At 33.1% G+C, this 14,261-nt stretch overlaps 1 long non-coding RNA gene across 3 annotated transcripts; it reads right to left on the bottom strand.

The window, feature by feature from the left end:
- Window positions 1-557: 557 nt before the first annotated feature.
- LOC122598420 lies at window positions 558-4,217 on the bottom strand. Of its 3 annotated transcripts, XR_006323615.1 has the most exons (4): window positions 3,391-4,217; window positions 2,849-2,946; window positions 1,916-1,984; window positions 558-828 (listed from the first exon to the last, which is right to left on the bottom strand). It is a non-coding gene; the product is annotated as an uncharacterized LOC122598420 (long non-coding RNA). The 3 variants fall into 3 exon arrangements; XR_006323613.1 differs by lacking the exon at window positions 3,391-4,217 and having other exon boundaries at window positions 2,849-3,195; XR_006323614.1 differs by lacking the exon at window positions 3,391-4,217 and having other exon boundaries at window positions 558-825; window positions 2,849-3,195.
- Between the last annotated feature and the right edge of the window lie 10,044 nt (window positions 4,218-14,261).

Raw genomic sequence — 14,261 nt, 5'->3', positions numbered from 1 at the left:
TTATATGTATCCTTTTATTGGTACAGTCGAATAGAATACGTCAATCGATCGTCTTAACCGGACTTTACTATATCTAACACGTAGGCACTAAAGTTATAACCCCAAAGGCCCCATTCAGAAACGTGGTTAATGAGGATTGAACCCTCATTTTCTGTGTCATGGCACATAGTCGTTTGTGATATTCCACACGTAAAAATGCTAATTCTTCCTATAATATAGTAATTGTAGATGCATGTTCCGTGCTTATGCAATTCTGAGGGTTGTTGTGTGATGAAGAGATGACGTCAGCAAGTCGTGATGACATCATCATTACCTCGTGATGACGTCATCACGAGTGACAAATTCGTGCGAAGAGCTTTTAGCCCACGAACGAGATTGAAGCCCAGCCCGTGAATCAGCCTATAAATACAAGAATTAGGTTACAATTTCGAGTTAATGGTTTGAGTCTAGACATAAGCTATTCACTTGGACGGGGTAGAGATCTATACCTATTTGGGCTGAGATTTTCACATTCAAGATCTTAGGGTATCAAGATCTTAACTACTGGTCATGGCTAAACTTTGTACTTGAGGATCATAAATATGAAAAATGAGAAATATCTTAAAACATGCTTAATGTAACGCCCCTAATTTTCTAATCAATACAAAATGATATCAAAGAACTAAAAGGCCAAAAAGGCGTTAAACTTATTCAAATCCAAACCAAAGTCAACCTTACAAATCAAAATAAATACTTCTAAAGCTTGAAATAAAACTCTAAAGCAAGAGGGTGCTAAGTCCACTTCTATCTACTCTCTTCTCTTGTCCCCAAAGCCCGCTTGATCACCTGCTGTATAAGAAAGAAAAGGGAATACGGCTAAGCAAAAGCTCAGTGACGGATATGATAAAAGCAGAATATAATATACAAAGCGGAGACGTATATTTAAAAACAAACTTATTACCTTAACAAACTTATTTCAAATCAAAGCATGCATACGTATAGTTTCACAAATGCCTTATAATCAACAGACCAAAGTACTTAAAAACCAAGTCTCATAAAATAATGCACATAAGAGTTAAACAAAATTTCCTATCAAAGAGTCGAACGCTTCGTATGACACTACGAAACACCAACCATCAAACTACAAACTGCCTAGGACCGATCCATACGTCTCCTATCAAAATATAATATAATAAGCTCGAACCACTACCGGGTTATCAAAAGGAGACACCGTAGATCAAATCAAATACACCGCTACGGTCGGTGCCACGGTGTCACAATAACGCGCCCATGGGACCTCCATGGATAGGTTACTCTTATATGCACATCTTAAGAAACCATTTTGACCAACTTATATACTCATATATATCGAATATGTTTTAAAAAGACAAAAATAGATTTTCGGACTAATAAAGCAATTAAAGACATTTAAAATATTAACTCAAAATCACATCTCCGTCCACCCAATTCTTACAAATTTCAATGGAGTCACTTATAAATTTTCGGGCCAAAATATGATTCATAATGTGCGATAGTATTAACTTCGTGGCCAATGAATATGATTCATAATATGCAACTGTATTATCTTTCGGGCCAACGAATATTCGAGGGACATTAGTGTACAATTTGGGACAAAGTTGTACATATCATCTCATCAAATGTAACACACCAAACCCACCTTTTTCAGGACAGTTTTCGAATCAGGTTTCAAGAGACGGTTTTGACACAAGTATACAGAATAAAATAACTTTTCAAATAACACTTGATTTTCATAAAAATTACACATTTAATCAAAGAAAGTTTTGAGAGAAAAAATTGTACCGAAAAGATCCTAGTAGCAACTAGAATATCCGTACTAATATAATATATAACAAACAAAATTTTAAGAGGAGGAATTGTACCGAAAAGATCCTAGCAGTAATTAGAATATCCGTACCTTATCGCCGCTTACAACAATTTGCCAAAATGAAAGAATCATCGAAGGAATGTGAACACTTATCCAAATCTAACAAATATGACAAATACACAAGTATGAGCACAAGGGCTGTTTAAATAAGGAATATGTAATATCCTTTATATTTAGTGAGTTTTTAATTTATACTTTTATTTTCAATATTATCAATATACTAATTTTTGTAGTCATTGGGGACGTATACTATCAAATTTAAGAATATCAATTCGCAGTTAGACTACAAATTAGATTACGTGATACATCCTTTTAATTTTTATAACCATTCTAAAATTATAATATTGATTATTACGTATCTAAAAAATATATATATATATATTAGTTCCTTACATAATCAAAAAAATAAATAAGTATTTTACCAATAACATTTCTATCTGCTTGTTTGCAAAACAGCAACCATGAACAAACTTTAGTTATAAGTTATCTATAATTGTTTATGTAATTTAGTTTTTGTTAAACTTGATAATTATCTTTATATATATTTTATTTTTCAAATAATAAACCATGAGTGACCATTTGTATAACAAAACTCTATTACAAAATCACTAATAAATTTTACCAGTAAAAATGTAACTCAAGCCTTACAAATATCTTTAACAAATATTAATTAATTAATAAAACAAGGTAACGAATTTGAGTCAACATCTAAAAAAAAAAAATACAGATATAGTATTAAATTGCAATAGCTTTACATGAGAGTCAAGTTGAACATTTATAGGCTAGTATCTATTTCCATATTATTTATAATTTTAACATAGATCTCCTATACAAAGTGAACATAAAATACTTTATCAACTACAAAAAGTAAATAATCTGTTTATTGAAAATCATAAACGCTAATCATGTGTTTTAAAATATCAAGAAGCTTAACTATAGAATAAAATTTATAAAAACACTTACCAACAAAATGATGCTTGGAATCTCACACTATGAGGATACATAGATTCTTTGCAATTTCACCAACTCTATGTGATCTTGTCGTCATTTCCTTCACAACCCTTGCCATATTGCACGTATGATCTTATTAGTTTGTATGAAAAGCAAAATTCAGAAGTTGTAGTGTTATTTACATGGATGGGTGTATGACTTGCCTAGCCTTTTTATTTATGCATTTCCCTCATAACAACCGTAAGTATATATAATATGAAAGGCATGATCTTGATTGTCATTACACAAAACTTTTAAGCTCCTATTGATTATTTTAAATAGATATTAATGTATTGCTTTGAGTATTCCATAACCGACTAACAACACCACATGTATTCTAACTTAGTTGCTATTACATAGCCTTGTATTTATAGGCTTGAATAGAACATTCAGATACACTGATTCTAATATGGAATGTGAATATCCACCACAATATATTTTTATAATACCCCCCATAGATATTCACACTTTATTATACGTAAATATGGTGTTTGCTGCCTCATTAAAAACCTTACCAAGAAAAACCCAGTGGGATAAAAACTCGGTGAAAGGAAAAATAGTGCAGTGCGTATAATACTCTCTCTCATTTGAATACCCGTCTTCAAAATATCAAATGTCGATCTCGTATACAAATAACTCAATAATCTGCCAAATTATTGCTCGATCATGTTTGATGAAGATTGATTGTGTCACTGTCTTGTTGATCATATGTTGAGATTGACTCTATCATTGTTTGAGTTTGATCTATATACACCACATTATCTTCAAATGGTACCATTGAGCTAGTCTTGTGAACACACTTTTCTTGGACGTCTTCATTATTGATCTTTAATCATCACCGTCTTCATAGTTTGATGATGTGCTTGATGTTCATGAAATTTGTAGTGTCGCCATATGTGAAAATATTTTCAACCATCTTTGACGTTGAACTCTTTTGATATTATGTACCGAAATATGTCGTGAGTTTTTTTCAATACTGGCGTGTAGATTTGAAGCCTTAGATTGATTAGTACTTTATGAGTACCTAATAAGATACATCAAAATCCCATTTGCGGCCCAACACCGATAAAAACTTAATGGGTAAACTTTGTTAATATTGGATCTCTTTGACCTTTTGTAACACCCCAAATATTTTAAAATATTAATTTAGTAATTTTGTTATAGTTTTATCTTTAAAATGATTTCCTATTATTTAAATTTGAGTAATGGTGTTAAATTAGTTGGAACTTTAGTGATAGCGAGTATTTTACCCATCTAAAATTAGTGAGGGCGTAGCATCACTAGAATGTGTCAGCCATTTCCTTTGTCTTGAGTCATTCTTCTATTTTCAACAACCATTTTCTTCTCGATCATTTATTAATAATATTCAATACTAAACCTGGAGAGTAATAATATTCAAAAACTAATGTTTGAATACCATATTTATTACATGGCGAATCACACCGAAAGATATACCGGTGAACGAAAGTTTTTGTACCCACGTAATATATAATAAAAAAAATGAAACCGACAAATTCTTTTCTTATCATCAATTAATTTATACTTCAAATAATACTTACCCAAATCAAACCATTTGTCGAGTTAAAGATGATCGTAATCAAGTTTAGCTACCGTTAGCAGTAAATTCAAATAAGTCATTCAAATGTACATATGTATAATACAAATAATATACTCATGAACAAAACATGTATTTTCTTTTTAGGAATGAGAGTCATCCAAATCCAACTACTTGTCGAGATAAACAAATTCGTAATCAAGTTCAAGTACTGTTAGTAGCGAATTCGGACTATTATAATTCAAGAGAAAAAATTTGTTTCATTCAATGACCATAACAAATATTAATAAAGATGTAATATTGTATTAACAAATATATATATATATATATATATTCAAGTAATATATATTAAATTTAAACAAGTAGCCGATTTACCTCTATTGGTAATTATGAATATGATTTGGTACATTCACGTTTGTTTTACTTCTGCGTCATCTTAGTAGCCCAACAAAAAAAATCTTGAGTCCATTTAATATTTTGTTGTTGTTTTTACAAATTCAAGTAGTCTCCTATTCCAAGAGACGTCCGTCGACCGAATAATTTTTGTTTTCTTTTATTAGGGTTTAGAGGCTATTGTGCTGATAACGTGTTATAAGATAGAGAGAAGAATTGAGAGATGAGAAGAAGTAATTGTACTAATAAGAGCTCAAGGGTTATAACATAGTCTTGTATTTATAGGCTTGAATAGAATATTCTAGATATAATGATTCTAATATGGAATGTGAATATCCACCACAATATATTTTCATAATACTATTATTATTTATTTTATAATTATTATTACTTAAAAGTAAGATATTATTACGTATATAACCACAGTAGTTACTTTATGCTTAGGATAAACTTAATTATACATAACTTAGGATAGATTATACCCTCTTTATAGTATTTTAATTTTATGATGTCCCATTAATATATGTCTTACATATTATCTAATTTATAGTATTTTAATTTTATTGGATATTACACTTAAGATCCTAATATATGTTCAAATAGTTAACATTTGGTGAGAATCTTAAGATATGGGCCAAGATCCGAAATATATCCAGGATCTTGAGCTCTGAGATTACTAACCGTTATTTATCTTGACTAAGCAATATAGGAATGTGCAAAAGTGTTTCCTTGCCCCTAATGTTGGAGTTAGTTACTGGAAAACGTGTTGTAATGGTCCTTTAACGTTCAAGAGTCAAGTCTTCAAGTTAAGAGAAGAATCTGCCAGGATCTCGGATTTTTTAGGAAAGTTAGTTGTACTTTTTCCCTATAAAAGGGGAAAGTGATCAATAGACTTATCAATCCGTTCTTCCACTGAAAAATCACACACAAAACACCTCTTCTCTCTACTTTTCATTTGAAAACACTCAGAATTCGTTCACACCAAGATTCAAAACCAAATTCATCAATTAGAACTAACACACGATTCAAGAGATTAATCAATCAACACACAACTACTTCACTATTTACTTGTTAATCATTCATTTTTTCTTTCATTCATTGTATTGCAATCTTAAACCAATAATAATAAAAGAACGCAGGTAGGATCAATTGAATCCTCCCGGGTTTTTTGCCTAAGATTAAAAAAAAGGGTAATGGAGGGAACCTTAGCCACAGTACCACAATTGGATACCAATCGACTCACCCTGTATGAGTCATATGATGCCACTACAATACCTCCATCCTAATCCCCACATGATCTGGGCACCCCGAAGAATCGAACCCGCATATTTAAACTTTACATGTGGGTCTAGGCTTCATTGGTAACGGGTACCTTAAATGAATTAACTTTTGTGCCAAGCGGGGATCGAACCTGAGACCTTAAGGTCATCAAGTGATTGCCTTACCACTAGGCTAACTCCTTGTTGGTTTTACCTAAGATTTCTTAATTAAACCAAGGGTTTTTCCCCATCAACAAAATTCCAGTGTTGTTGTTTTCTTTGCTTTTATAATCAAGATCATAACATTGATCTTTAGTATTTTGTCTTTATCTTCAACTACTTTCTTGCTTTATTACTATATTTCCGTCTCAAAGACTTTCTTAAAACTCTTTTTTACCAGAACTCTTATTTTGCATTATTATCTTTAACAAAAACTTTCTTTTGTTCGAAGATCTTAAACACCTGACCTCACTTACAAATCTTTGGTCACAAAGTTATTTTGAATCCTTTTATAAAATTATATTAGGTGATTTCTGTCTGAAACAATACCCCTTCCCAACAAGATATATACTTGTGTGGTGCTTGTAATCTTATTATTAATGATAATATATGAGTTTTACATCTATTTTTATCTCTTGTTCTTCATAAATTCGTGTTTATATGTGCATTAATATACATAAACCTCAAAGTCGATTACAATTGGATTCCGCACTTTTGTAGTCGAATTGATCGTGATTTCATCGGTCCAACCCCGTATCAAGAGTAATTACTTTAGTTGCTTCATTCTCCACATCCCCGTGAAGTAGACAAACTTGGTTCTAAGAGGATCATTAAGTAATTGCAAATCCTCGAGGCCTTTAGTCATCTTTTTCATATCGGCTTGTAAATCGATCATGTTCTAGTATGTGCTTTCTAACGAGCCATTTTCTAAAAAATGGTTTTCATGACTAAGGTTTGCACGCTGAGCAAATCTTAGAGTACTTAATGTCTCATTCGCAGCCCACATTGAGGGGCTGACGTTCGCTATAATAGTCATTTTTGAGTTCCCACCTAGAGAATCCCGAAGAAAAAATGTAAGTTTCGAGACTCTGTTAGGGACATATCTATGCTTCCCATGAGCGGCATCCATTAGAGACTTTAATACCAGCCCCAAAGTTGATAGTGATTTATTTACATAGGATGCCTCCTTTAAAGTCTCCCTCCTCCAGAGCTTCTCTGCCTTTCACAGCCAGCCAAATTAACCAAATTTAACCTTCCAAGCTCAAGGTGCGTTACATAACTCCTTTCTCGATGACCAAGATGATCTAGGAAAAATTGATCAAAAGGGAGATGAAGGCTACGTTGTCAGTTACTCTAAAGATTCGGTTGCTTATATAGTATACAATCGGCAAACAAAGAAAATCAATGAAAGTATGAATGTATGGTTTGATGAACTTTCAGGAATGATACTTGAAAAACATGGTTTACCCCCAAACTTTAAGGAACTTGATATGCTCTTTGAATCTTATTACAACACCAAGCAAAACTGACTCTACCAACCCAAGAGGAATCCCAAATTCTTAGTGAAATTCTAGTTTCTCCCTTAACCACTGAAACGACAATTGATTCCCAAAACTCTTCAATTGGAGAATAATCTCCCTCACACTCTTCTTGGAATACAAATTTCCCCTCATAAAACATTATAATTCCATGTTCCAACTGCAGCTCCGACTTTTTATCATTACCAACCAAAAATACTGTTACATCTACACAAGGCACCAATTATCACTTCCGCGAACCAACCCCATATTTCTTAATTGGTTCAAAACACAAATCCTGACATATACCCAGAGGTGTATTTTGAGGCTGAAGATGAAAATTCTGAACCATCTTTTGAACTGGTTCAACAATTACAACGATCCACCTTTGCTGCCTTGGTTGATCCAGTCCCTTACTCTGGAAAATGGGCACGATCCATGTTACCTCATCCTCCAAGTCAATTCTGTGATCCTGAAAGATCAAAGAAAACAAGAGCTACTCCCAACGAGCGTCTGTTTGTCTCTTTCCTTAACATGGTTGAACTAATATCTGTTTCTGTAGCTCCTCAAGATCCACACTGGTTTAAAGTTATGCAAAAAGAAATCAATCGATTTAAACATTTGAAGTTCTGGAGATTGGTTTCAAATCTGTATAAAAACAAGGAACCAATTCACACAAAATGGATATTCAAGATCATAAAGGATAAGTATGGTATCGTTGTTCGTACCAAAGCTCGTTCGGTAGCCAATAAATACTCTCAACAAGAGTAATAGACTATGATGAAACTTTCCATACAATAACTAGTTACACAAAAGATCAAAAATAGACTGATGTCACAAGGAATCATAAACCATGTAATGGTCTATATGGTGCAACTGAGGGCTATCTTTTCCAAGAAGCTTCTTGATCGTGTCATCTATTTCTATAGACTTTATATATAAATAGTGCAGTTACAAATGTGAGGGAACATGCTGACAATACCAAACGAAATGCTGAGGGTAGACAAAACCAATTTACATTGACAAAAAGCCTTTGTAACTGCACTCTTTAGAGATAAAGGCTGCAGAACTAGATGACACGATCAAGAAGCTTCTTGGAACAGATAGGCCATGGTTTCGCCATATAGACCATTCCTTAGTTTATGATTCTTTATGACATCTGTCTATATTTGATCTTTTGTTTATACTAGTTATTGCATGGAAAGTTTCATCATAGTCTATCCCTTCATGTTGAGAGTATCCTTTGGCTACCAAACAAGCTTTGTTTCGGACAATGATAATATTCTTATCTTTCTTGTTCTTGAAGATCCATTTTGTGTGTATTGTGAATTACTTCCTTGTTTTTATAGGGATTTGGAACCAGTCTACAGATGTTCAAACTGATTGATTTTTTATGCATAGCTTGAACCCAGTATGGATCTTGTAGAGCTGCAAAAAGAGAGGGTGGTTCAACCATGCTAAGGTATGAGACAAATAGACACTCAATTGTTGAAACAACTCCTGTTTGCATTGGTGCTTCGGGATCACCAATTATTTGACTTGCAAGATGAAGTAACATGGATCGTACCCATTTTCCAGAGTGTCGGTTTGGTTCAGCCGGGGCATTTGACAATGTTGGTTCAACAAAGGTGGATGGTTGTATTGTTCAACCCGTTCAAAAAGATGGTTCATGAAATTAATCTTCAACATCAAATTACACCTCCGGATTTATGTCAGGATTTGTGTTTTGAACCACTTGAGCAATATGGGGTAGGTGTGCGCAAGTGATGATGGTGCCTTGTGTGGATGTAAGTGTGTTTTACCGTTGGTGATGATAGAGAGTCGAAGCTATCGACTGAGTTGCGACTTGTAAGGTTTTCTGATGAGGAATAATTATTCTGAGAGGAGTGTGAGGGAGATTCTTCTCCAATTGAAGAGTTTTGGAAATTAGTTTTCCTTTAAGAGTTTTAGGGGGAAACAATAAGTTTATTCTGAATTTAGGGTTCCTCTTGGCTCTTGAGTTGGCAGATTTGGTTTTAGCTTGGTGTTGTAGAAAGATTAAAAAATAATATCAAGTTTAGGAGTTGTAGGTGAAGGAAATTTAGCTATTGGAATTGTCTTTGGTGTTAACGCGAAAGTAGGTGAGCATTGAGATTCGGGAGTTAAGCCATGTTGTGCAAGTATCAATCCTGAAAGTTCATCAAACTATACATTTATACTTTCATTGATTTCCGTTGTTCGTATTGTATACTCTATAAGCAATCGAATCTTTAGTGTAACATACTAAATTTTTTTATCGTTTATGTTGACCTAGCTGTCAGTCAACTTTGATTTGTTCTGTTAAGTCTTTATATATGGGTTAATGTGACTAACCAGTTTGGTTGATTAATTAATTGCTTTTTAGACAAATAAATATGTTGCCATGTGCTTGTTAGTATGTGTTTTCATTAGTAAAAGTTAACGTTAAAAGTAATAGAAGGGTAAAAGACGAAGGAGCTAAGCTGTATAGTGATAAAACATGTGATAAAACATGGATGAGATGAAATTAATTGGTAAAGTCATAACCGACTATATGATCGATGGCAGCCTTTTATATGTTTTTTCCTTATGTAAGTTGTGACAAGTGATGTGTGAAATCTAGTAATAAAATTTGTAAACACGAATTACCAAAAGATTGACTACTACACACTCACAGGCAGTATACCTGATCGCATGCAGTATAGTTAAAAGCTGGTAAGCCGAGATCGTTCACAAGGACTATTATAAGTAATTGTAACAGGTAAGTGATTCAAGTAAAATGGGGGGTTTTGTGGCCGAATTGCCACGTTGCAAGCAGTTAGTCAGAAAAAGTCAGTAATCCTTCATGATTAATCAAAAGAAGAGTTTGTTGTTTAAAACAAGAATTTAAAGGTCATCCATCTTGATTTCGCTCGACAACACGTTAAGATTGCACATTTGATGAAGTTCAAATTCAATTAGTGATTGAATAACCGAGACTCAGATTAATCTTCAACCCCGTACCCGTCAAGTTTACAACTTATTTGACTCTCTTGTATAAACTAGTTTCATTATTAAGACCGGTACCCTGAGACGCATTTTTATAACTTCTCTAGTTCAACAATGGTTTTGGTCATTTCAGATAACAATTGTATCTACTGATTGTACCCAATCATCAACCCGTTAATTCTTATTAACTATTAGTTACCTTCTACCGTACCCGTCATAGAACCAACTGCTTCTAACCAAGCAATCAAAATAACTTTTACCCAACCCTAGTTGCCACTAAGCTTGAATACAAATTATCCGCAACCAATAATTAAATAACAAAGAATTAACAGATTAAGATCACGACACAACGTTAAATCAAATCACTTGAATTATAAAATATTGTGCAATCCTTACATCTTGTTTTACTCCATCAAGATAGATGAAAAGGCGATTAGCCACTCATATTATAATACGAATAAAAACAAACAATAATATATGAAAACATATTGTACCGAATGTTGAAAATCGTTTGATAATGATAACTAATGGCTAAACAAATCTCCGATCACGCTAGCAATCTTCAAAGAATGATTTCAAATGAAAAACCCTTCAAAAACGTGCTTTCAGTCATGCAGAAAATAGAAGATAGGGTTTTGGAATGATGAAACACGCTTTATATATGTTTCCAAAATTCTGCAGATTCGAGCCTTGTTGCGGTGCAATGAAGTGTTGCGGCGCAATGAGTTTTGACTTTTGCGTTGACTTTGACTTTGACTTTTATTGACTTGAGCTGGCTTAAGACTTGAGGTGTTGCGGCGAAACAACTTCCTATTGCGGCGCAACTTCAAATTCTGACATATCTGTTGCGGCGCAATGGGTTTTGACTTTTGTTGACCAGCTTATTTCTCCATCCAAACGCTCGAGAATTCATCCGTTAGCACTCATTTTGGCTCCAGAAAGTTATTTTCTCCAGATTTATGCTTACATATCTGTCAGTAACCTGAAACACTAATAAATACCATAAACGCAACAATAGTACACGAAAATGACTCAGCAAGCATGCTAACTTAACTATATTAACCGTGGGAAATGAGTATAAAATACGACATACGAACAAGAAAACATAATTCACAAAAAAAGAACCGTACGGTCGTAAGTCAAAAAAAAGTGAATGACCAAGAACAGCTCCTAGCTTATTCGACGCCCAAAAATCAGTTCAATCATCGTAGTTATCGCGACTGATTCTCGGTTACTTCATAAGGTATAATCTCGTTTAAGTTTGCCTATATATTAGTCGATACATTGAGATCTCTAGCAGATTTTATATGTCAAATTCGCACCATTGAATATGGAGTCGAGTCCTCGTCTTTTCGTGGCTAGTTAATAAAAATATTACGTTGAATCAAAAACATATTTTCGAGCCTAGTTAATCACGTGTCTAGTTAATTAGCTACCGAAACGTCTTAACGATACATTGAAAACTAAACGTTATATGTATACACATGGAGGCCGGTATTTTTATAGTTTGATAAGGGAGGGTTGGTGTCATGAGAAAGGTGATTATATGTCTCTTTTAAGTTTAACTTATCGTAATTGTTCATTTATTAATAGGATCAACAATCTAGATGGCTAGCTTAGTTTCTAGGATTAATATAAAAACCAAGACATAATTTAGGGATAGATCATTCACTGTTATGTATGTATTCTAGTATGAAAATTAGTAACTGCTATACTAAAAGTTATACTACTTTTAGTGTTACACATAACGAAGAAGATGAAGTAGTAGTTTTTTTTAAATTGGGTCCATGGTTGAGACAGTTAAATGCAACTACATATTCTAGTCAAAATAAGCCGTCATACTAATGCACTCAAGTGAAAAGGTTCTAGTCTTGTTTAAACTGAGTTTATTCATGTAAGTTGTATATATTTCAATAGCAAGATGAAGTCTAGCATAAGTGGTGAAGCAAATCGGTTTTGTTACTTGCTAAACTAGAACCAAGTATGTCGTATATGTCACTAAGAGTTTTAAATAAATCGATTTTTAATTTGTCATATGGCAAATTAATTAATTATAAAAGAGATGTCATATTATACTAAATAAATACTCGTACGTAGTACTAATTGTAATGTCAATGCAATTGAGAAGTAAGTTTTTGATATTACTAGCCATTAGTAGGTTAGCTAATATTTCATATAATGGGAGTCTTAGTTCATTAAAATTACGAGACTAGTTAAAGATAGCGTATGACAATGATGCATCTTTTTGAAGTGTTACTAGCTTTGATGTTAGTTCTTTATTTATATGATTATTTATAGGTTGATCAGAATATGTTTACAGCACGGTAAACAAGTTACTTGGTTGGTGTGCACTCTATTGAGGTAAGATAACATCTTTTATCACATGAAGGACAACAAAACATAGTTTTCATAAGTTGACTTCCCCAATATGAATGTTTGTATGTTTATATGTATTCGGGAATAATTGGGAGGTTACAAAGGGATATATTATGATTACCATTGATGATGAATGGTAAGCTTATGTATGTTATGATGAAAAGAAATATGACATGATGATATGATGTTACTATAATATAACGATATGATGAAAGATACGTTGATATAAATATAAAATGATATGGCGATGTGATTCTAATATGTGATGATGATGTGATGATGTATGTATGTCAAATGACTACTTGCATGGCTTGAACACCTAGTTACTAGACATCTATAGGTTTTGCCATGACACGTGCACGATTAAGGGACCTAAAGTAAAGAAAAGATGTATGTGAATAGTTTAGATGAAAGTGTAGCCTAAGCTAATATAAAGTAAAGTAATGATGATTATAAGTGATTAGTTTAGGTGAAAGTGTAGCCTAAGCTAATATAATTAAGAAGTCTCGAGCATAAGTAAAGTTGTGTTAAGCTTAACCCATGCTAGTTCTTTGGAGCTAGTGTGTACGTGTGTAACACCCCAAGATTTTTAAGATAAATAAATTAATCCTTTTTGTAGTTTTGACATTAAAATATTTTCCTAATATTTTATTTTGAATCTGGGGTTAATTTAGTTGGAACTTTAGCGGATAGCGGGTAAAATACCCACAAAAATTAGAAAGGGGCGTGACACTCAGTAGAAGTGCCAGCCATCCCTCCTTTTTGTGACTCACCACCCACTCCCTTCTTCTTCTTCTCTTAATTCTATTCTAAATCAAACTCAATTCAATTCATTTTTAGAATCATTCAACAATAACAATAATCTTCCATTATTCTTCTAAATTGAAAGATTGAAATTGAAAGTGTGTGGTGGTGGTGTGTGGATTGATTTCAAAGGGGGAAGAATAGAGGTGTGATTTCAATTCTCATCAAGTGTGTTTACCTTAATCAATCAAATCCTTTCAAATAATAATGATAGTAATAATCACCACAATGGATTAACTTGTAAATTGAGAAAGTTTGTGGGTGTGTATGTGTGAGGGTTGAAACACACAAGAAAGGAAAAAAAGGAATTTGTGATTTTTCCATCTTAGTTATTATCCTTCAAGGTAAGAATTCTTCTAACTTAGTTTTAATTTTAGTTCCAAGAATTAGGGTTCTTGAGATGGGAAGAATTGGAGATTTTGAGAAATGACCATTTTTGCTTTAAAATCCTCTATTGTTGGACATTAAGTGTTCATCTGGGTTGTCTTTTAGTTCAT

The sequence above is a fragment of the Erigeron canadensis genome, chromosome 4 (assembly GCF_010389155.1).
Source record: "Erigeron canadensis isolate Cc75 chromosome 4, C_canadensis_v1, whole genome shotgun sequence".
NCBI classification, from domain to species: Eukaryota; Viridiplantae; Streptophyta; class Magnoliopsida; order Asterales; family Asteraceae; genus Erigeron; species Erigeron canadensis.
The sequence above is the reverse complement of the archived record's forward strand: the minus strand, read 5'-3'. Positions and strand labels throughout refer to the sequence as shown.